Source organism: Mustela nivalis, assembly GCF_964662115.1.
Source record: "Mustela nivalis genome assembly, chromosome: 12".
In the NCBI taxonomy this organism is placed as follows: Eukaryota; Metazoa; Chordata; class Mammalia; order Carnivora; family Mustelidae; genus Mustela; species Mustela nivalis.
In genome coordinates this window covers 98,009,542-98,033,032 of record NC_139031.1, presented here as the reverse complement: position 1 = coordinate 98,033,032, position 23,491 = coordinate 98,009,542, and the positions used below count along the sequence as shown (strand labels likewise).

The following is a 23,491-nucleotide window of genomic DNA, read 5'->3' as shown; positions in this document are numbered from 1 at the left end:
GTCTTGTTTTAAGTCACTAAGGGTTGAGGATGATTTATTTACAGCTAACTGACACAACACAGTCATGATACACATGACAACCAAAAGACCAGTCTTCTTAGCAAAGAGTATTAACACATCAATAAGTAGTTCTTCTCTCCCCCCACCCCCACTTTGGTTTCCAGTTTGGGTCTAGAGGACAGGCCCTCAAATTGCTTATCCTTCTTCCATCTCCTTAATTAGTGGTAATAGTGGTTGTGGGAGCAGTCTAACATCCTTTAGTAGATTCAGTTTTGGCATATGTAGACTTTGTTGGTTACAGTTTCCCATTCAATCTTTTACTGAATTTTTTCCCAGTGTACCTTCGTTTGTTACACCCAACTATAACATAAATGCAGTAAAGTGCACACATCTGAAGTGTACAGTTTGATGAATTTGGACACATACATTCACTCATGTAAACACCGCACAGATCAAGATGCTGAACTTTTCCAACTCAGTAACTCTTTTTCAGAGACAGCTTTTCCTCTGCATGCTGAGTATATATACTGCTTTTGGGAGCTGCACAATTTCTCATATGATCTCCACTGTGTGTACGTGTGTATATTTGTGCTTTTATTTGTAATCATCTCTATCAATCTGGGTTCTCCAGAGAAACAGAACCAATAATAGACATATATTCTAATCTCTATATCTTTACTTCTACCTCCACCTCTGTCTATGTGTTTATGTATCTGTCTTTCTGTCCATCCATCCATCCATCCATCCATCCATCCATCCATCCATTGAAGGAGAGAGATTTATGATAAGGAATTGGCGTACATGATGATTAGGGAGGCCAAGAAGTCTCCGGGTTTGCAGTCAGCAAGCTGGACCTTGGGGAGCGGATGGTATCGTTCCAGTCTGAGTAGGGGTCTGAAGGGAGAAAAAGACAGATGTCTGAACTCAAAGACAGGCCGGCAGGAAGAGAATTGATGCTTTCTTAGTCTTTTATTCTGTTCAGGCCTTGCGTGGGTTGGATGAGGCCCACCTGTGTCGGGAGGGCTGCCAGTGCCCATGTGCTTTACTCAAGTCTATCAATTCAAATGTTGATCTCATTCCGTAACTCCCTCGCAGGCACACCCAGAAACAAGGTTTAAACAAATATTTGGATACTCCATGACCTAGGTAATGGAGCACAAACAACATTGTCAAGAAATTAAAGAAGGCAAGTCACTGAGTAGTGGGTCAGTGGAAATCTGGCTGGGGAGCTACTGGAGAACATACCATTTTCTGTGACAACCCAAGCTTCTTAAATGTGTTAAAATATCAGCATTTGGTCAGCGGGTGAAACCTCGTAGTGTATTTCTGGTTATGTTGTTAAAAAAAAAAAATGCCAGAAGCACAGAAATGAAATGTTTGGATCATGGTGTGGGGCACAGAACACTGTATAATCAGTTTAAGATTGGGAAGATTTTTCTAGAATTAATAGGTATATCCCTTATATAAGTCATAGTACCTTAGATTAATTATAGTTTTTATTAATCACATTGTGTTATTAAAACTGCATATTTATGGTTATTTCACAGAATCGCTCCTAAATGGTTCTCACTTTGAAGGCACTGCACATCTTTAGACAAAATTGCTCATATTTACATATTTTTTCATCTCCCCTGAATTACTCTTGCATTGTTGTGGAAAAATATTGATTTTAGGGTCTTATTAACTGTCTATTGTTCTTTATTAGATATGGTCCATCATCTTTGCGTTGGTTGATATAAGTACCTGCTCTTCTGCTTGTTCCATGTGATTTACTTCTCTCTCTCAGTGAGATAATTAGTATTACACAGCGCATAATTAGTATTTTATATAATAAAGGACTTTCCTCCTTAGAATTCAGGAGAGTTTCACTTGGTGCCAGTGAAGTTCTGACTTATTTCTTGCAACTATTTTCTGAGGGAAGAGATTGTAAATCTTATATTCAATGCCCTTTGAACGAGCCTGAATATCTTTCATATTCCCTGGTCCCACTGCCCGTGTTGCAGTTGGTGCAAAACACAAAAGACCACCAGGCTGTGGTGCCCACTGCTTCAAGTGCAGTGGGCCATGCCTCAGGGGTCTTGGCATCAAGCTATATCAGCCAGGAGGGAGGGGACACTTTTCTGATCCATCCACTCAGAAAGGACCCCCTGTGTGCTTTTAGGAGCTGCGTATTCTGATTTTGCTATTTTAACTTACATATTTATTTCCAACTAGCAAGTAACAGTAATAGTAATAAAAACACGGAGTTTAGAAGAAAAAGCACGCATGTTGTATTTTGGTTTATCACCAATTTTCTCACCAGCTGGACCCCTGGACCTGACCTTTACTGCTCACCTACTTATACCCACTGACTGTCCAGCATTTTTCCTTAAGCTCTTCTTTCCTGTTTATCTCTTAACTCAGGCAAAAGACTTGAGGGGCATAACAGCCTGTAATGGAAACTGAAACTACTCCTTAAGCAGTATCAACCACCTGGACCAGGAGCTCTGGTAACCCAGACCACCCAGACCAGTTTGACTTTCACCCCGACTCACACCTGTGGAGATGAACCATCCAGGACCACAGAGTGACCAACAGTCCCTTACCTCATTATAATACTAAAATCTCCGCCCAAGGAGGAGCACAGCCTCACTTACATAACATAGTTACAGTGTCTGTGTATTTCCTGAAGGCACCTGTCCCTGCCTTTACATATAATGACAAGACTCCCCTTTTTAAATATTCATCCTAACCCTAAATAAAAGGAGGCCATGCTCTAGGAGTCAGAGCTTGGAGGTCATTCCCTGTGATCTCCAAGTAAGTTTACTTTGTGTGACAATTCCTCCTTGGGTAGTTTCTAAGTGTGACTCACCAAGGTCCAAACTCACCGTTTGGTTACAACTTGATTTTTGTTAAGTTATGATACACCTATATGAATCCCTGTTTCACACTTTTTTTCTTTTTGATAGTGCGTTTTTAATTATAAAAATTATTCATGTTCATGGAAAATGAGTATACGCAACACGATAAAGGGGGGAGCTCTCAGAATTCTCCTACAGAGGGGTGAATACTGGAAGTTTGGTGGGAAACTTTCAATATTTTTTCTTTGCCTACATGTGAATATATAATTATGTTAATATTAGAATCATAACATATATACCTTTACTTGCTTAAATTGTAAATATTTTAATTCAACTTTTTATTGACTGTCTTAAAGATGTACTATAATTTATTTTATTAATTGGCTATTCTTTCACATATTATAAATATATACATACATTTAAGACTTTTGCCTATTTTTCTAAATCACCTTCTTCAAATTTTCATCCATAACTCATATATAAGTAGTATTAAGAAATGCCTATTGCTGCATACTATCATCCTTTAAAGAATGTATGCCTTTCTGATAGATAAAAATGACTATCTTTGGTTGCTATAATTTGCTTTCCATTGATTAATAGTAACATTAAACGTGTTTATAGCAGCAATGTCCACAATAGCCAAACTATGGAAAGAACCTAGATGTCCATCCACAGATGAATGGATCAAGAAGATGTGGTATATATACACAATGGAATACTATGCAGCCATCAAAAGAAATGAAATCTTGCCATTTGCGACAACATGGATGGAACTAGAGCGTATCATGCTTAGCGAAATAAGTCAAGCAGAGAAAGACAACTATCATATGATCTCCCTGATATGAGGAAGTGGTGATGCAACATGGAGGCTTAAGTGGGTAGGAGAAGAATAAATGAAACAAGATGGGATTGGGAGGGAGACAAACCATAAGTGACTCTTAATCTCACAAAACAAACTGAGGGTTGCTGGGGGGAGGGGGTTTGGGAGAAGGGGGTGGGATTACGGACATTGGGGAGGGTATGTGCTTTGGTGAGTGCTGTGAAGTGTGTAAACCTGGTGATTCACAGACCTGTACCCCTGGGGATAAAAATATATGTTTATAAAAAATATAAAAAATAAAAAGTTAAAAAAAAAAAAATAAAAAAAAATAAAAAAAAAAACGTGTTTTCATTTGTCTCTTTGCATTTAAATTTCTTAATTTTGTATATTTTATGATTGTGACTTTTCCATATGTTTCTATTCTTCTTTTTTTAAAAAAAGATTTTATTTATTTATTTGACAGCGAGAGATCACAAGTAGGCAGAGAGGGAGGCAGAGTGTGTGTGGGGGGAGCAGGCTGGAGCTGAGCAGACAGCCTGATGTGGGGCTTGATCCCAGGACCCTGGGATCATGACCTGAGCTGAAGCCAGAGGCTTTAACCCAGGAGCCCCTATATGTTTCATTCTTTAAAAATATTTACCTTATTGGCTTGTAAGAGGTCTTTATGTGTTAAGAAAAATTAAACTTTACACTGAAAAAATAAAATTAAGTAAAAAAATTTAAAAAAGTTAACCTTTTCTGTATCTTGTGTATATTCTAGGACATTCTCAATAAAAATTAGAGGAGTTGGCCTTCCCTTAATTTGTGCATTGATTCCCTGTAATAGAAGAATTCAAGAGAGTGACATTAGTCAGAGGAATGTTTATTTTTAAATTTTTTTTAAGTCCTCTTTACCTTTCTGGACAAATAGTGTTAATAATTGGGTGTAATCTGCATTGGATTTACAGCTAGTTATTGGCAAGGTGGATTTCTTTCATCTATTTCCCAGATTCTTACAAAATCATACTCTACTTCTCTTTTAGAAAATGAGGACCAAATGTGGTTGGTCTATGGACAGCCTTCATGGACACAGTCTCATCACTGCTTTTTCCCTGGGTGAAGGACCCACCTCTCTCTTTAATGTGAGGGCTGACTATCAAGGATGGCATCCAGTTACATTTTTTTTTCTTTCTCATAGCAGATACAGAGTTGCACTGCCTTTATACTCCTTAATAGAAACATTACAATGGCTCATAAATGAAAACATTTTTGTGATATAGAGCAAGCCATTAAAAGAATAAAATTTTGCCTTTTGCCATGGCATGGATGGAGCTAGAGAGTATTATGCTAAGTGAGATAAGTCAGAGAAAGACAAGTACCACGATTTCCCTCATACATGGAATTTAAGAAACAAAACAGTTGGACATAGGGGAAAGAACAAGAAGAGAGGGAGGAAAACCATAAAAGAGACTCTTAGCTATAGAGAATAAACTGAGCATTGCTGGGGAGGAGTTGGGGTGGGGGGCACGGGCTTAATGGGTGATGAGGATCAAGGAGGGCACTTACTATGATGAATACTGGGTGTTATATACAAGTAATGAACCACTAAATTCTACTCCTGAAACTAATATTTCACTGTATGTTAACTAACTAGAATTTAAATTAAAACTTGAAGCATTCAATAAATAAAATTTTTGAAACGACCCTTTCATATTCTACAGGAATCTGTCGTGTCTATCCTTATGCCAGTGATGCAGTTACTACTAGTATGGCTTTGTCCTGTTTTTTTTTTTTTAAGATTTTTATTTATTTGAGAGAGAGACAGTGAGAGAGAGCATGAGAGGGGAGAAGGACAGAGGGAGAAGCAGACTCCCCATGGAGCTGGGAGCCTGACGTGGGACTCAATCCGCGGACTCCAGGACCATGACCCGAGCCAAAGGCAGTTGCTTAACCAACTGAGCCAGCCAGGTGGCCTGTCCTGTGTTTTAATATTAAATATCCATGTGTTCATTTCAGAGATTTCTGGGCATTTCCATCTATATTCCTCTCATTGCCTCCAATCTGGTTTTGTCATCCTTTTACTTAGTGACTAGGCTTTCTTGAATCTAAAATGTCAATGACATCCACCATATACAAAATCTCAGAAGTACCCCATTCATTGTGACAACAAAATTACCCACACAGGTTCCAAAATGCCACCTAAGGGTCCTGTTTGAGTTCAGTTAGTTTTGCATCATTTCATTAAGAAATGTCTTGAGACTGGGTAAACATTCCTGTTATATATGTCAAAGCACATTTGAACTCCCTTTTAAAAACATTTCTCTTGTTCATCAACACCTATTATGTACAATGCCTAACACTTGGTGTGTGCTCAATAAGAATTTGTTCAGTGACTAACAAATAGCCACATATAAATTGCATTGTAAAAAAAAAAAATAGTGACAGCAAAAGAATAAGAAATGTGTGAGAGTTGTATTAAAAAAACCTTAAAATTAATAGTAAAAATTATTACTGAAAACATAAAAGAAGACATAAATTGAGAGAAGCAAATAGTTCATGGCTGAAAATGTCAACTATTATAAATTAGACACTGCTACCACTGAGTATAAATGATTTATTGGTTTAATGCAATTTGAATCTATGTCTCTTAAACCTTGATTCAATAATTCTAAAGGTCTTGGAAAATAAACAGATGAGACTAGCCAAGGCAATATTAAAAATGGAAAATAAACCACTGTAAGGAAGCAGATCCCAAGTAAGTCAGGTATGTATAAGCACTATGTAAAGAACAAAAGAGGGAGATACAGGTTGTTCTGTACATGGCTTTGGAAAAAGTGGCCAAGTATTTGGATTAAAAAGACAGAAGCTTACTTCACAACACACAATGAATTAATTTTAATGCAGAAAAAAGAACTATGTAAAAATAATAAATGTTTTGTTTGCTATCCACCTCTTGCCTTCTAATGAAGAGAAAAAGTAGTGCTGAGTGAATTTGATGGAGAAATTGGAGAAGTCAACATGATTTAAAATTGCCTTAGGTAAGAAGAGAGGCAGTGAAAGCATGTGTGTGTATGTGAGAGAGAGAGAGAGAGAGAGAGAGCGGAAGGAGAAGAGAGAGTCAGAAAAAAAAAAAAAGGTGATACCAGGGCAAATAGGATTTTAGATGCTGAAGATGAGAAATTACTGAAATAGTACAGAATCTATTATCAGGGAAGGGTTTTTTGTTTATCTGAATTTGTGAACTGAGATATTTCTCTCTCACTTCACACACACACACACACACACACACACACACACACACACCACTGACACCAGTCTAGTCTAATGTCCTCATCATTCACTGGAAAAGAATCGTCTCCTGTTTTACCTTTCCACATCACTCAAGCCTGCGTGACTCAGAGGGCTACACTAAATGTCTCCACATCTCTATGGAACTCTGCTGTGGAAGAAACTTCAGGGTCCTGTCACTCTTAAGTGGCCTCCAAAGTCCTGCCTTAATGGGTCATGGCCAAGGTCTCCAAGCTCACCCACCTTACTCTATATGTCCCAGCCATATTGGAATATTTTTCTGTCCTTCAAAAGTGCCAGACTTTCCTCTACTTTAGAGCCTTCAACACATACTGCTGTTGCTTCATTTGGAATATTCTTCTTTCACTCTTTCCCCAGCCAATGTCTTTTTTTTCAGATCTCAGATTTAACTTCAAAATTTTCTCGAGACGTTGTAGCCAGGTCGGGTGCCTGTATTTCATGTGTCAATGGACCTTCCCATCACTGTAAACATTTCACCTGTCATTTCTTGTCCAGAGTTAGTCTCTGTCACTCAACAGTGAACCTGCAAGGAGAGGTACTGTATTTGTCGTGCTTACAAGTGTATCTCTGTGCCCAGCACTGAGTTCAGCATCAGTTAAACTCTCAATGAACATTCTTATTTAATGAATGAGTGGCAAATTATATAAAGGATTGAAAGGATGTCTGGGCAGGGCAGGAGTTCATGCCCAAGAGTTGTTCAGTTGTCTGGAACATAATTGAGCCTTCTCAGCTAACGGAATGATTCACATTATTGGAGTATTATAAATTTATGTATTTTTCTTTACAGGTGAGTTTTGTACTTTTATATGTTTTCATGTAACTAATTAGCATGCATTGGTTTCAACTTGAAGAAGTCTTTTTAACATTTCTTGTTAAAGCCAGTTTAGTGGTAACGAATTCTATCAGCTTTCGTTTGTCTGGAAAACTGACTCACCTTTGATTCTGAAAGACGCTTTTTTCAGGTTGGCAGTCCCGCCCAACCAGAACTTTTAATATATCATCCCACTGCCTTCTGCTCACAAGAATTCTGCTGAAAAAAAAAACGCTGATATTTTTGAAGGGGTTCAGGGAGCAGCAGGGAGAGAAGGCAGTCAAATCTCCTTTGCCAGGGAGAATCTTGGATGTTTTTACCTGCTTTCCTCTGTGCTGAGCCCAAGGATAGGTACAGCAACTGCTGTGTGCCTGTTTGAAAACCGCTTTGTTGTTTTTAAAATATGTCCCTGTGGGACTTTTGAATTCCAAGCCCTCTTCGCTATCAGATCTAGGACAGATTTGAAGACCGGTCCTTCAAGTAGAAGTCATAAGAGTTGGGGCAGTAGATGTGTGACAAACTCCTTCTAGAGAGACTCTGGTGACTTGGTTTTAGTTGGAGTGAGTCAAAAGGAGAAGGTATAGGATGAACCCCGTGGCTCTTTCAGGCTCTTTCAGGCTCTGGGGAGGCTCTTACTCAGCACCCAGAGGAGCAGCAGCTAGCATGCAGTCCAACCCCTTCCCCGGAAAGACTGGGAGGTGGGCATTTTTTTCCTTTACCCTCTGTGCTGAGCTCAAAGGGAAAGCCATGGACAGTGCCGTGTGCCCATTAACAGCTGCTGCTTTTTTTTGCTATAGTCTTGTGGAACTTATACATGCAAGTCTTCTTGGCTTTCAGAGCTAGGTGATTTGAAGGTCATCCTTTGGATGGTAGACTTGAAACGTGGGGCACTAGTTGTATGTTCCAAACCCTTTGTTACTCAGGGAAAAGCTGGAAGTTGGACATTCCCTCATGACTGCATGATGTGCATGGTTGGAGTTTATGAGGAGAGAGTGTCTCAGCCCTTCCCACTCATTTCAATATTGTTATTTTCTTGGTGGTCCACTGTTTAGGAGTCACTCAACTGGATTCTGAATTTCTCTCAGAGGAAATTGTTCCATGTGTAGTTGTATATTTGGTGGGTCTGTGGGAGGAGGGAAATTCAGGGGCCTCCTATGTTGCCATTTTGGGGATTCCTATTGTATAATTTTTATAACAATAATGAAATTACTTTTATAATTAGCATCAAAATGCCTAACAAATGTTACTATGTGAATTTATCAATGGACTTCAAGAGAAAGCCCCAAATTTTATCAAATCTACATGAGACCCTTATGATCTATCTTTTCCTACTTCCTGTTTTCAACCTTCATTATTCTTGTTGGTATAGGAAAGCAGTATATACCAAGCTTTGGCTTCCTAACAGTCTTAGGCTGCAGTCTTGGTTCTCCTCCTCAGTAGCCACAAGACCTTAGGAAAGTTGTCAGCCTCTCTTTGCCTTTGTTTTCTCCCCTAACAAAGGAATATGATAATAGCACCTACATCATAGAAGTATGTGAGCATTATTGAATCATTATTGCAGTTTTCAACATGATTCTTGCTATATACATTATTTAATAGCCTTGCTATTATCTGATTATCTGTGTGGTCATTCTATGATGATGCCACAGGCTCTTTTACCCATGAGGCTCTTTTTGCTTCAGGCCAACTTGTGTTTCAGGGTTTGGAGCAAGTGTCCCCTTTTCCCATGGACTCTTCTGCCAGATGTCTCACTGTTTCATCAGAGCCTCTACCTTTTTTCTATTTTAGTACTCACTTTATTAATTATGATAATCAATTTACTTGTGGATATCCTTCTTCAGGCTGAAGTATTCTGGAGTTTTGGAATCATGTTTAATTTTTGTTCTTATGTTTTATTCTTATTTTTTATCTAAAACAATTTCTGATATTAAATAAGTGCATGAGGTAAGTAATAAATGTTTGTGAAATGAATGTGTGAATGAATAAGTGGGCAAATTAGTCAATACCAGCTTATTACCTTATAATTAATTACTGTGGTTTTTTTTTTAAAGATCTTATTTATTTATTTTATTTTATTTCTCTGTCGACAGAGAGAGGTCACAAGTAGGCAGACAGGCAGGCAGAGAGAGAGGGGGAAGCAGGCTCCCCACTGAGCAGAGAGCCCAATGTGGGGCTTGATCCCAGGACCCAAGATCATGACCTCAGCTGGAGGCAGATGCTTAACCCACTGAGCCACTCAGGCTAATTACTGTGTTTTATAATCTAGCTGTACTTTCTGTATAACCAGCATATAGGTAGTGAGTTTTTGGAGCAGAGGATAGGTAACTATTAGTTGTGGGGTGGATTAGATGTTGAGTGGGTATGGGGTGAGGAGTAGGTCGTTAGTATATGTATGGATATGTAGACAGAGTGAGTGTAGGTCAGGGGGTGGAGTGAGATAAAGAGTAGGCTTGGGGCAGAGTATAGTTAGTGATTGGGTATGGGGTGAGGGGCAGGTAATGAGGTGATATGAAGCAAGGTAGTGAGTAGAGGTGGGGCAAGGTATGCTTAGAGTTAGTGTTGCTGGGGTAACTAGTTAATGGCTATGGAGTAGGGATAGGTAGTAAGTGACTGTGAGGTGAAGTGTAAGTAGCAAGTAGGTATGCGGCAGGTTGTAGGTACTGAATTAGTGTGAAGTAAGGATAGGTAGTGACTGGGGTCTTATTTATGGACATGAAAGTTGGCTCTGACCTGAGTACTGGATGTGGACCTGGGACCTTGTTCTAGAACTTTGGACCTGAATTTTGAACCTGGACATTGTTCCAACCTCAGAACACAAACTGCTCTTTATTTTTGGATCTCACCTAGATGTGAATCTGGTTTTGTGCCTTAAAAATGGAAGTCATGGGGGCACCTGGGTGACTCAGTGGGTTAAAGCCTCTGATTTTGGCTCAGGTCATGGTCTCAGGGTCCTGGGATGGAGCCCTACCACAGGCTCTCTGCTCAGCGGGGAGCCTGCTTCCTCCCCTCTCTCTGCGTGCCTCTCCACCTACTTGCAATCTTCGTCTGTCAGATAAATAAATAAAATCTTAAAAAAAAAAAAAAAAAAAAGGAAGTCACGTCTCAACCATGGACCCAGATTTGTCCAGGACTTTGGATCTGACCTGGTCTTGGTTAGAGAGGCTGATCTTAGAGCTAGGTCTTAGACATGGACCTCTTAACTCTGACATATACCTCAGCTCTGGACCCTGAAACTGGACCTTGAACCTACACCTCATGTCTATGCCTGACTATGACTCTAAACCTGAAACTTGCACACAAACCTCGATTCCAGAGCTAGGTATGGCCCTGACCTTGGACTTGGACATTTATCTTAACTGAGAGTCTAGGACACTAATGCTAAAAGTAGACATTGATTTTACTGGATCTTGGAACTGGACCAGAATCTGTGCCTGATCCTGGACATTTGTTTAGGACCTTGAACTTGGCTTCAGACCTGGAATTTGAACATTTTCTTTGGATTTTAGATTTCAGTAGTAGGTCTAGATCTTTGATTTGGAGCTTTACTTCAAACTAGGACTTGGATCTGAAATCTGGATCTGGATTTTACCTTGATCTTGGACATTATAACTATCCAGTCTAGTGTCCATTAGACCTAGACATGACTTAAAACTTGCAATTGCTTGTGGACCTGGACACAAATGTCCAGGGTCTTGGACATCAAATCAGGCACTAGAGCAAGACTTGGACCTGTAATTTGGACTTTAAGCTTAGATTCTAGATCTGAACTTTAGATTCTTCCAGGGGACCTTGACTTTCAGTACAGTTAATCTGATATTACTTGTGAAGATTGGACATGGACTTTGACGTTGTGCCTTGATATGGACCTGGATCTTGGAACTGGGCCTTTGACCTTTGTATTAGATATGGGGCCTACATTTGACCTGGACTTGGGCCCAGAATTTTAAACTTGTACCTTGACTTAGACCTTGATGTTGAAACTGTACATTTGGTATTTTCAGGAGGCCTCATGCCTAGTTTTGCCTTGGACATTGGACCTGAAATGTCTAGGTATAAGCTCGACATCCATATACAGGTTTGAATTTTGGTTACAGGCCCCGGTCAAAGGTCTAAGTTCAAAGACATATTCTAGGTCAAGTGAAGGAATTAGAAAAATCCAGAACCAGATTCTGGTTCAGAATTTATGTTCAAGTCCTATTTCCCAGTCCAAGGTGCATGTCCATAACCAGGTTATAAGTGCAGGTGTGTTGTTCAGGTCTAAATTTAGAGATTAATATCCAAGGTCCAGTTCAAAGGCATAAGTTGAGGTCTAGATCCAAGGTCAAAGGTCAAGGTCTAGGTGCAATTCAAGGTTCGAGGTCCAGAGCCAAGGTCCTTGGTCCACAATCTAGGTCCAATATTGAGGGCTAAGTATAAATTCCAGGGTCCAGGGTCATATCCAGACCCAGGTCAAATGTTTAGGTTCAATGTCCAGGTTTAGTAGTTTTGAAAAGCAGGATTTATTTACACATTTCTTTTAAAAGAAACCACGTATTTAGTGTTTGAGGAAATTGTGATGAATCCAGGCAGTATTTGTGAACAGAATCTGAGAGCCACATACTGTTTTCAAAAATATCTTCTTATTTTAAATCAAAGCAAATATAGTGAACTCAGTAAGTATTTATGTATATGGGTACATAATCATATATTATTCTCAAATGTAGCTTCTTTTTTTTTTTTCTGGTGTATCTTCTTAATATTAGTTCAAACAAGTTAAGGTATCAAGGCAGTATTTGTGAAAATAAGTATAAGAATAAGCAAGTTCAGTAGCATACATTATTCTTATGTTTTTAGTAGGAGGGGCACCTGGGTGGCTCAGTCAGTTAAGCATCCAACATGGATTTGTAATTGATTTGACCTGGTCTTTGAACTGAAAGACCTATGCTTTGAATCTATTCTTAGTACCATGGTTGTGATTGTAGTAACTGTTCCTCTTGCTTTGGACCAGGAACTAAGGTCTGGACCTTAGACCTGGGACTGGACCTAATTTTGGACATGTATGTTGAACATGAAACTTGGATCTGGAACTTCTCTGTTCCTTGGACATAGTCTTAAACTTGAAATTAGCCCCATACTTTGCACCTGGAGACTGGGCTTAGAATTAGACTTGGACTTAGACTTTAGACCTGAATGTGGGACATTTGCACCACAATTTGACCTAATTGGAAACCAAAGATTTACTAAACTTAATATACACATATTATACTATAAAAAGATAAAATTAACTTTAATATCTAAATTAACTTTAACATCTAAATTATAAATTAACTTTAACATCTGCTGAAATGCTCCAAATGGTAAACTTTCATCAATATGGACCTTAATCTGTATTGGAGCTCAAATTAGAATTATACCTGGGGAATCCCACTAAATTTAAATAAGTCACCCGATACCTGGGGTTCTCACTAAGTTTGCATAAGGTACCTCCTATAATCTTAAAGGAGTTGCAAATGTAAAATAGAAGGAACATAAGTATGTCTCACCTTAAAACTATTGCCTTGCCTAAATTCCCCATGGTTATAGCTCTATTTTCTCTAATCTCATAGTGGGGAAGGAAGCTCTAACCTAATAAATAATAAATTAAAATTAAATTAAGTCTTTGGCACTTAAAATTGTTTTGACAAAACAAACAAACAAACAAAAAACCCTGTGGATTTGTTCCAACCTATTATAATTGTTAACACAGCCCAGAATAAATTAAAACAACATTTTCAAGGATTGAAACCTATAATATGAAGTCTATTTAGGCCCAGTTTAGCTCGTTATTACACCTGGAAAGAATGAATGATGCTTACAATGAATTATTAAATGCCATGGTCCCATCCATTAAGGTATCTAAAACTCAGTATTACAGAAATTATTAGCTCCATCCAATCAGCAACTAGTAAATACTTTGCAGTCACAGATTTGACTAGTACATTTTTTTCAGGCCCATTTACATAGCCTCTCATCACCAATTTTCCTTTACCTTAAAGGAACACAATATACCTTAACCCGGCTACCCATGGAGTATCTCAACAGTCCATCCAACACCATCTTTTCACCACATATAACCTTCTCCAGGAATGTAGATATGACATTATATTGATGAATCTTCCTCTGAGGAGCTTCATTTGGCATACTCGTTCAGGACATACAAACATTCACAAAGGAGCTCACCAGAAAGGGATGTCCCATACATAGTACAAGGCCTCATCACCTCAGCAAAATTCCTGGCCAATATTTGGTTAATTGAAGGCCATTTCATTCCTCACAATGTCAAGAAACAACCCTTGACTGTCATCACCTACAATGGACAGCATCTTCACAGCCTTTTTGGGTTTTGGAGGCAATATATATACTTCATTTACAATTTTACTCAAGACTATTCTGTTACTCATCAATTGGCCCACTTTGAATGGGGACCCCTACCACAAAAGGCTCTAAATCTGTACAAATTGTAATATAAAAGGCACTTACATTAGTGCCCCCTGCCCCCAGAAAGTCTTTTATTTTAGAGTTTTTACTAACCTCCTTTTCTGCCTCCTGGAATCTGTGGACCAACTGGAAAGGCCATGTCACCCATAAACTTCTAATCTCCTATTCCCCATGCTATATACCAGTATAATGAAAGATACTGGCTCCATGTTGAGTCCTTCTAGAGATGGGGGTTTCTCACAGGTCCTGAGCCTGTGACTGTACCCATTTGTCATTATGTCTTAGGTCTTCGAGACAATAGACTGTAGGTTGGGGGTGACCATTGAAACCCTACAAAAATAAATACATTTTTAGGATAAAGTGAGACTCAAACCACATGGTATATTGCCTTTCCAGTAAAAAGTGGCTTCCCCTTGCCCTCAGCCCCTTGCCATATGGCACTGGAGGAAGTCACTCCTCTTCTGGACCCTTTGGTTGCCTGAAGACCCCTCTAGAAACAAGAGGATAAATAAAGTCTAGAATCAAAGTCTAGATAAAGTCTAGAATCAAAAGCTTGGTGCAACTGACTGAACTTTAGGCAGCTACCTTAGCACTGGATGCCCTGCCTGGATGCAACAATCACCCTCATCTTCACATTTTTGTAGATTCTTGGTCATTGTTCACAAACTGACCGTTGGGTTTAACCAATGGAAAAAACATAATGTTTAGCATGAAGAACTTGGGAATTATTGCCCCATACCTACCCAAAATGTAAGTCTAAGATCATCTACAATTCAAGGCCTCATAAAGTAATCCTTATTCCCTTTAATGTTTGAGGTATTATTGACAATAGCCAAGACACTCTTAACTTCTCAGGATACACAATATTGGGTTCTTGACTTGCCCCTCTTTGCTCTCTCAGCCATCTTTAGACCACCCTAGAGTCCTTCCCTGCTTTCCACAGAAAGATCTCACTATGTAAATAATAAACTTTTTATATCCTTTTGGTGTGTGTGTCGTATCATCAGCCTTGACATCTGAACCAAGTTTGTGAGGAGATGAACCTGTCCTGACATGAGAAAACCAAAAGATAAGGTACAAACGCCAGTCAAAGGTACAATACAAGGTACAAGATTCAGCACTAATTTCCAGTCCAAAATCCTGGATAAAAACTGGCCCAAGGTCCAGTTTCTGTTTCAGGTCAGGGTATCTCATGGTTCAGGTTTGAGATTTGATGTGTAGGTCTCAGGCCAAAAGTCCAATTCTAAAGTCTAAATCAGAAATAAGTTCTAAACCTTAGATCCATGTCCAGGTCTGATTTCTATGCCTAAGGTCATGTTCAACGTCTGGTCAGAGATTTGAGATTTAGTTTCAAGATCCAGATTATGGTTCAATTTCGAAATCCAAGGAACAATTTCAGATCTAAGATTAAGGTTAAGATCCAAGTACAGGGTCTAGATCAAAGATACAATTTGAGGTTTGCATCCAAGGTTCAAATACTGGGTTCAATTTCTACTTCTAAGGTCTAGGTCCAGGTCCAAGACATGGTTGAAGGTCCAGATCTAGATTTCATGACAAGTCCAGGAAGTTCAGGTCTGAGGCAAGTGTTTCTCTTTTAATGCTTAGCATCAAAGTCCAGTCCCAGTGCAGAATCAAACTTTAGATTAAAAATCCTGGTAAAATTCATGTTCAAAGTACAGTTACAAAACCAAGTTCCATGCCCAAAATCAGGTCCAATGAACTAGACAAATTTCATCATGAGGACCATGTCCAGGGCCCATATCCACTCTCTACCTACCTATTTACTATATACATCCTAACCCAAACCCTACTTACTTCCTGTTAACACCCTGCCCTACAGTGACTTAAAAACTATACTGTGTCATATGCTACCTAACCACTTGCTATACACAACCCACTTCACACCTACTCCTTACCTACACACTTCTATATCCCCCTCAACCACTCACTTAGGAGTTAAATGATTAGATATATTTAACTTCTAACCACACACACCCATTATTTACTTCCCACCCCACATTCACTCTCTACCAACCTCCCTATGCATACCCACTCATACCTAATCTTTCTCCTCTATACACTCATTAGTTACTTCCCTCCCCTACAATCTATGCCCATAATATTCTACCTCTCTCCACCTCACACCCACTCATTCCTTACCATTTACCTCATGCCATTTGCTACCTACACCTACTCACTACCTATCCACTCACTGGTTAATCCCTGACCCATACCAGTTCTTTACCAACCATTCATCATCTACTCCCCATGCTTGTTTACTAGGCTTCAACCTCACCTACTCACTAACTATTCCCTACTCTAACTCACTACCAGTTTACACTCCACACATTCACTACCCACCCTTGCCCTAAACATATTACTTCTCTTAAGTTCCCCATGGATAATTATTTACTTTGTCATCATTCTGTATGTATGTATGTATGTATCTATCATCTATCCATCCATCCATCCATCCATCCATCCATCCATCCACCCATTTTCCTTGGCAATTTAACAACAAGCTAAGGAATGGCAATTTGACTTTGCTAGCTACTCACCGTTTAAAACCAGACCCTCTACCCTGTGATTATTTACTTAAAACTGTCTGTAACTGAACCATGGAGACATTTGCATATTGAAAAATTTAATATCTCACACTCAAGAAGTACTCTTTCTTCTCTTATCCAAGTGAGTGTCATACACACACACTCAGAATGTTGGAGTCACCTGTTGAACATATTGTATCCAACAGGTCATCCATACTAAGAAACCTTAATAATTCCATGCTGAAAATTATTTAGTATTAGAAATTTTTTGTCATTTAATTACATATGTTAAAACAAATGATTGAAAAAACCTTCAGGAATATTCTCAAGCCTCATACCAATTATAAGAGAGTGGAAGAGCCCAGGCAGTCTTTCTGCATTCCCCCAGGAATTAAGGTTGTTTTAAAGTGGAATAGCTTGATCCAGACATTAAAAATTGATCTTCTTTTATTCTTTTTCCTGGGTAACTATTTTAGAATAAATTTTACCGACTTCCTATGTATGTATTTATTTCCTGAAGGCTTTTCTCAATTAAGTTTTTAATTTTAATTCCGGTATTGTTAACATACATTGTTAAATTCCATATATGAGTGAAATCATATGGTAATTGTCTTACTTTGACTGATCCTGAGGACTTTTTGGACCATGATAAATAGAATTCAGACAATTTAAGAAGATCCAAACTATTAGATACAGTTTATCAGAACAGTTGTTTTCTATAAAAGTCATCTTTTTCCTCATAGTTTTTGCAATGCTGACTTGGTATAAAGGGTTTCTTTTGAACAACATTTATATAAAAATTTATATAAAATGTTTGCTTTTGAAAGGGCTTCAAATCATTGTATTCTTGACTCTCATGCAGCTGTTTCTCTGCAAGAAATAATGCATTTTTTAAGTTCAATTAATGTTTGATTTTTTTATTTATGTAATCTTAAACCTAGAAGGCATTGTTATAGACTCATAATTTATAGGAATGAGTCCCAAGCCCCTTACACCTATTGATAGATTTTATAAAATTAGCCTTATTTAAAAGATGTGTTTTTTTTCAGAATGATTTTCTAGAGAAAATTCTAATAGTAGTGATTTATATCAAAAGTATAAAGCAAGAGCTGAAATAATTCTTTTCAAGTTAAGGAGAACTGGTTTTCTTCACAAGTTGTTCTAAATAACATGACATAAGCTCTCTAATTTGGTAAAATAGATCAGAGTTGGTTGCTTTATCCTGCACCTGTTTGGAATCTCTTTATGTGTCCAATAGTTTCGTGATTATTGATTCATTCATCCACTTTGTAATTCATTCACAACACATCTGCTCCAAAGTTTTGTCCCTTAGTTTCAAGTATTGTTACTCCAGGTGTCCCGTAGCTCTTCAAATATCCGCCTACCTAGTAAGCATTGATTAAAAGCTGAAAATATAATTTTTCCTTTCTTTTTGATTATTACCAAAAAAAAAAAACCCACCCCAAATCTATAGCACATGATTTCACATAATACAATTATTTTTTGGTCCACAGTCTATAAAGAGTAAGCAGATATGCAAATTTCTATAAATATATACCTTCAAATCACATGAATCTCTTAAATTATTAAAAATTATTATTAAGGTAATATTTTTAATTGACTTAACAAGATGCCAAGATAACAAAGAGTAAATTACAGGTGTTATATTTACCTCAGAGAATTTTAATTTACTTGACTGTTGGCTCACTGAACCTCTTGGTTTTTCTGGAACTAGGATTTTTCTAGGATCTTAGAATTTCAATGCTAATGTCAGAATGGGTAGTTTCCCATTTTCTCCACTATTGTCTCCTTCTTTCACCTGCCAGGCATTGCCTTGGTGGAGCTAGTTCTTAAATCAGCACTGACCAAAGCAGAAACTAAGTCAGAGCCCTCAACCCACTCATCCAGTGGGACCACACCTAATGTTACTGACTACAGACCTCTTGTTTCTGTGCAGGAGATTAGCTCCAGACATTTGTGGAGCATATGTGGTAGTGTTCATTTTGTTCCCTGCCCTATTTATCTATCTAATGATTGTATTAGATTCTAATTCGATTCTAACCTTTACAATCAGACTTGAATTTTGGTTTAACTCCTTAACAATCCAGTTCACTGCTGGGAGTAGACAAGAGCTGTTAAAACTCCTTAGCTTGTCTAGGCCCCCAAATCCTGCATAATTCCTGCCAATAACTCTGCTAATTAAAAATCTAAACCTCCTCTCTGGAACTCTTCTGCACAAGCTGTGGGCTATGGTCTTGCTCTGGCTGTACCAATCCCATAAGCTAAGTGAGTATTCCCATTTGTCTTCATAGTTAGTTCTGACGTTTTGAATTTCTTCTACCCAATTTGCCTAATTGAATATCTTTCCCTACCTCAATGCTTCTCAAACTTTAATATGCATAAGATCTTCTGATGAGGTTTTAACACAGTTTTCTGAGCTCTATCCCCAGAGATTCTGATTCAATAGGTTCAGAAGTGCCCATGAATTTGCATTTCTAACAAGCACACAAGAGAGACTGATACTCTTGGGTCAAGGGACACCCTTTGAGAACTGGTGTTTTCAAGTAAACACGGTCTAGAGGGAAGACCTCCCTGTTTCTTCGAAACCCCTATCCAGTTCACTTCTCACTTAATTTTCTTATCTGCTCATTTTCGCTGCTGAGGTGCTCGTGCACCAAAGGACTGACATAAAACCACGGGCCCTGAAGGCTGGAAAGGCTGACATCACTGCTGACATTTTCCTTTGGCAATATCCCTTTTCTTCACATAGAGTGAGGTAAAATGGAGCCTATTTTAAATTTTAACTTTTAGTTACTCTCTAAAGAGGGGTGCACGTTTATCAGATTAAATCAGCAGCTGAAATAGATTTAAATTCATTCAATGTTCCTGCCTGTTTCCTCAAAGCATTTTTACTGAATTTAACAATGTGAAGTGGGACAAAATGCAGAAATTTGCCCCAAGTAGCTTCCAGCTCTGATACACAGTCTCTTACAGCCTTCATGGATTGAGTTTGAATTTAATAAAATGGATATAAATAAGTCTCCTGAAGTGTTTTCATTTCTCTTCTCAATTTGAACTGTCAGAATGTAAGATAGAGGGAAAAAATAGCATAAAACTAATATTGTGGAATGGAGGCATGTATTACTAAAAATTCTCATATTAATGTTATTGGTTATATTGTCAGCTCTGGAGAATTTCAGCCAGGATCTCATCAGCAGTAAAAGATAGGAAATGGCTATGAAGGTTGCTGAGGTAGGATTTCTTGTGTCTCTTCCTGAGAATGGATAAATAGGGACTTTGATGACTTGGAGCTTCTTTTTCATGGTGCATATAGTGGTAAATGTATATATAGATGAGCTGAAAATAGGTTTAAAATTAGAAAAAGAGGTGACTTATTCACTGATTCCTATTTTGAGTGCAAAAGAAACAAAAATTCCTAAGTAGCTCTGGAGCCAAAGAGGAAATTTAAAAATATTATCATAGGTTATTGAGAAAACAAAGTTAATGAAAAGATTTTATGAAAACTTACAGAATTTGGTCAAACTCTGAGGACTAAAATACTTCCTTTTTTTTGTTTTTGCTTTTGTTTTTTAAAGACTTTATTATTTTCAGGTTCATAACAAAATTGAGAAGAAGGTTCAGAGGGATCCCTTATGCCCTCTCCTCCATTATCAACACCCCATCGCTGCAGAGTGGTATATTTGTTGCAACTGATTAACCTACATTAATATGTCATTATCACCCAAAGTCCATAGTTTACATTAGGGTACACTTTTGTACATTCTGACCAGTGTATAATGACATATATTCACCATTATGGTAGCCTAAAGAGTATTTCCAGTACCCTAAAAATCCTCCGTGCCCTGACTGTTCATTTCTTTCTCCTACCAATCCTGAGCAGCCACTGATGTTTTTATTACCTGCATAGTTTTCCTTTTCTAGAAAATCACAGAGTTGAAATCACAATGTATGGCCTTCCCATACTGGCTTCTTTTACATGGAACTATGTATTTGAATTTCCTCTATGTCTTTTCATGGCTTGATAGTTCATTTCTTTAGGTGCTGAATAACATTCCATTGTCTAGCTATATCACAGTTTATCTATTCACCTACTGGAGCATATCTTGGTTTCCTCCCAAGTTTTTTCAATTATGAGTAAAGCTGCTATAAACATCCATATACAGGTATTTGTGTAGATAAATGTTTTCAGCATCTTTCGGTAAATACCAGAGAGTGCTTTTGCTGATAGTATGGTAAGACTATGTTTAGTTCTATAAGAAACTACCACACGATCTTTCAAATTGGCTGCTATTTTGTATGCTCGTAATGAATGGAAGTTCTTCTTGCTCCATATCATCACCAATATTTGGTATTATTAATTAATTAGTTAATTAATTGACATTTTGGCTATTTTAGTAGGTATGCTGCAGTATCTCACTGTTCTAATTTGCATTCCCCTGATGACATGACATGGAGTACCTTTTCCTCTACTTATTTGCCACGTGTATATATTCTGTGATGAGATGTCTGTTAATGACTTTATCTCATTTTTTAATGAGACTATTTTCTTATTGTTTAATTTTAAGAAATTTTTTTTTCATATTTTTGATAATAGATCTTTATCACATATGTCTTTGCAAATATTTTCTTCCAGTCTATGGCTTGTCTGTTTATTTTTCTTGACAGTGTCTATTAAAAAGCAGAAAGTTTTAATTTCAATGATGTCCAGTTTATCAACTATTTCTTTCATAGATTGTGCCTTTGGTGTTTTATCTGAAAAGTCATTGCTGGGTGTCACATACCCCTCCATGAATGGGCAGGAGCAAGTGGGTGGGCAGGTGACTAGGCAGCCATCCTGATAAAGCCTGGGCACCCTGAGAGCCAAGCTGTGGAGCTGTTGCTTGTAACTGGGGGCTGAAGGGGAGTGATCCTCCACAAGGAGGTGTTCCCCCACTGGTGAGGGGCCATGCAGCTGTGCAGAGGTAGTTTTCTTCTGAGATCATTAATAGGAACCATTCTCTCTCGTGCCCAGCTGGAACAAGGACATGAGCCTCCTCTTTGACCAGTTCACGAAGAAACATGAAGATGACTCCTAGGAATGTTTGCCTTAATACAAATGTAAATCAACTGGAAGTATTCAAGACTTCAAAATCTTTTTTGTGACATAAAGCCTGTAAAATAACAAGTGTCATAGCCCCAGCTCTTCCCTAGAAGCTTTAAGGAAGGCCTGGGCCTTGAATATGTGATATTTCATAATAATGTTGAAGAAAGAATAGTTTACATATTTCAAGGAGGTCCTTACCTGCAAGGAGCAGCTGGCTTCCTTCATGGAGGTGCCATTGCAGCCATGACTGATGCTACAGTTGGTATGTCTGCGATTACAGTTGGGGAACTGTCATGACTGACAATCTCAGCACTAATTTTAAGCTGTGAATCCCCCTTTGCTCTGTTGTTGTGATAAACAGCCAACTTGATAAAGTTGAAGGAAGGAAATTGTTTGTTTTCTGTGATGTTCAAAGCACAGATGAGAAGGCCCTATATATAGTTAGAGGCAACAAGTTTATTGGTAAAGCTGGATCCCAAAGAAATTTTGACGTAAGAGAGCTGCTAGTGCATTCTACACCAGTGTGCAAATAGGCTTTCTTTCCTCCAGAAGAAGCTGCTGTCTCCAGTCCTCCTTTATTTACCTGCTGTTGAGTCCCCCAGAGGATGAAGCCTGCTAACACTAACCTTCCTGAACAAATCTTCAGGATATAACTCCAAGAGATATTTCCATCTTCTAAACTTTTTAACATAGAAGCACTCTCTACTGGTGGGGGGGGGAGTCATTGCCAGATGAAAGGTCATCTAGATTTTCTTCTATGTTATCTTCTAGTCTTCTAGGAGTTTTATAGTTTTATATTTTACATTTAGGTCTGTGGTCCACTTTGAGTTAATCTTTCAGGTTACATAAAGTCTGTTTTCTGTTTGTTTGTTTTATGTGCATGTCTAATTGATCCAGGACCATTTGTTAAAAACAAAATGAAACAAAACAAAAAAACTCTCTGCTCCATTGTGTTGTCTTTGCTCCTTTGTCAGCGATTAGTTGACTATTTATGTGGGTCTATTTATGGGCTTTCTATTCTGTTCCATTGATCTATTTGTCTATGGCCAATACTGCACAATCTTGATTACTGTAGCTTAAAATAAGTATTAAAATTGTGTAGTGTCAGTCCTACAACTGTGTTCTTCTTCAATATTCTGTTGGTTATTTTTGGTCTGTTGATTTTCCACATAAGCTTTAGAATCAGGTTTTCATCACCAGAAAATAACTTGCTTGGATTGTGATTGGAATTGCATTGAATATACTATAGATCAAGTTGGGAAGAGCTGACATCTTGATAATATTGAGTTTTCCCATCCATGAACATGGAATATCTCCCCACTTATCTAGTTATTTGATTTTATTCATTAGTTTTATAGTTTCTCCTGTATAGATCTTGTATTTATATTTTGTTAGAGTTATGTCTAAGTATTTTATTTTGGGAGAGGCTAAGGTAAAAAGTGTTGGATTTTACATTTCAAATTTCATTTGTTTTTTACTGTTACACAAGAAAGTGGTTGACCTTTTGTATATTATTAACCTTGTACCTTGCAACCTTGCTATTAGTTCCAGGAGTTTTTTGACTAAATCTTTTAGATTTTCTACATAGGCAATCATATGAGCAATAAAGATTGTTTCATTTTTTTC

The 23,491-nt window shown here is 38.0% G+C and overlaps 1 long non-coding RNA gene and 1 pseudogene across 4 annotated transcripts in view; both read left to right on the top strand.

Annotated features, from left to right (window-relative positions):
- Positions 1–23,491, top strand: part of LOC309844646 — an 80,202-nt gene that overhangs the window by 43,212 nt on the left and 13,499 nt on the right. The window lies entirely within an intron of this gene.
- LOC309845808 (acyl-coenzyme A thioesterase THEM4 pseudogene) lies at positions 802–22,398 on the top strand (annotated as a pseudogene). Its single transcript has 2 exons — positions 802–869; positions 21,794–22,398. The product of its transcript is annotated as an acyl-coenzyme A thioesterase THEM4 pseudogene (transcript).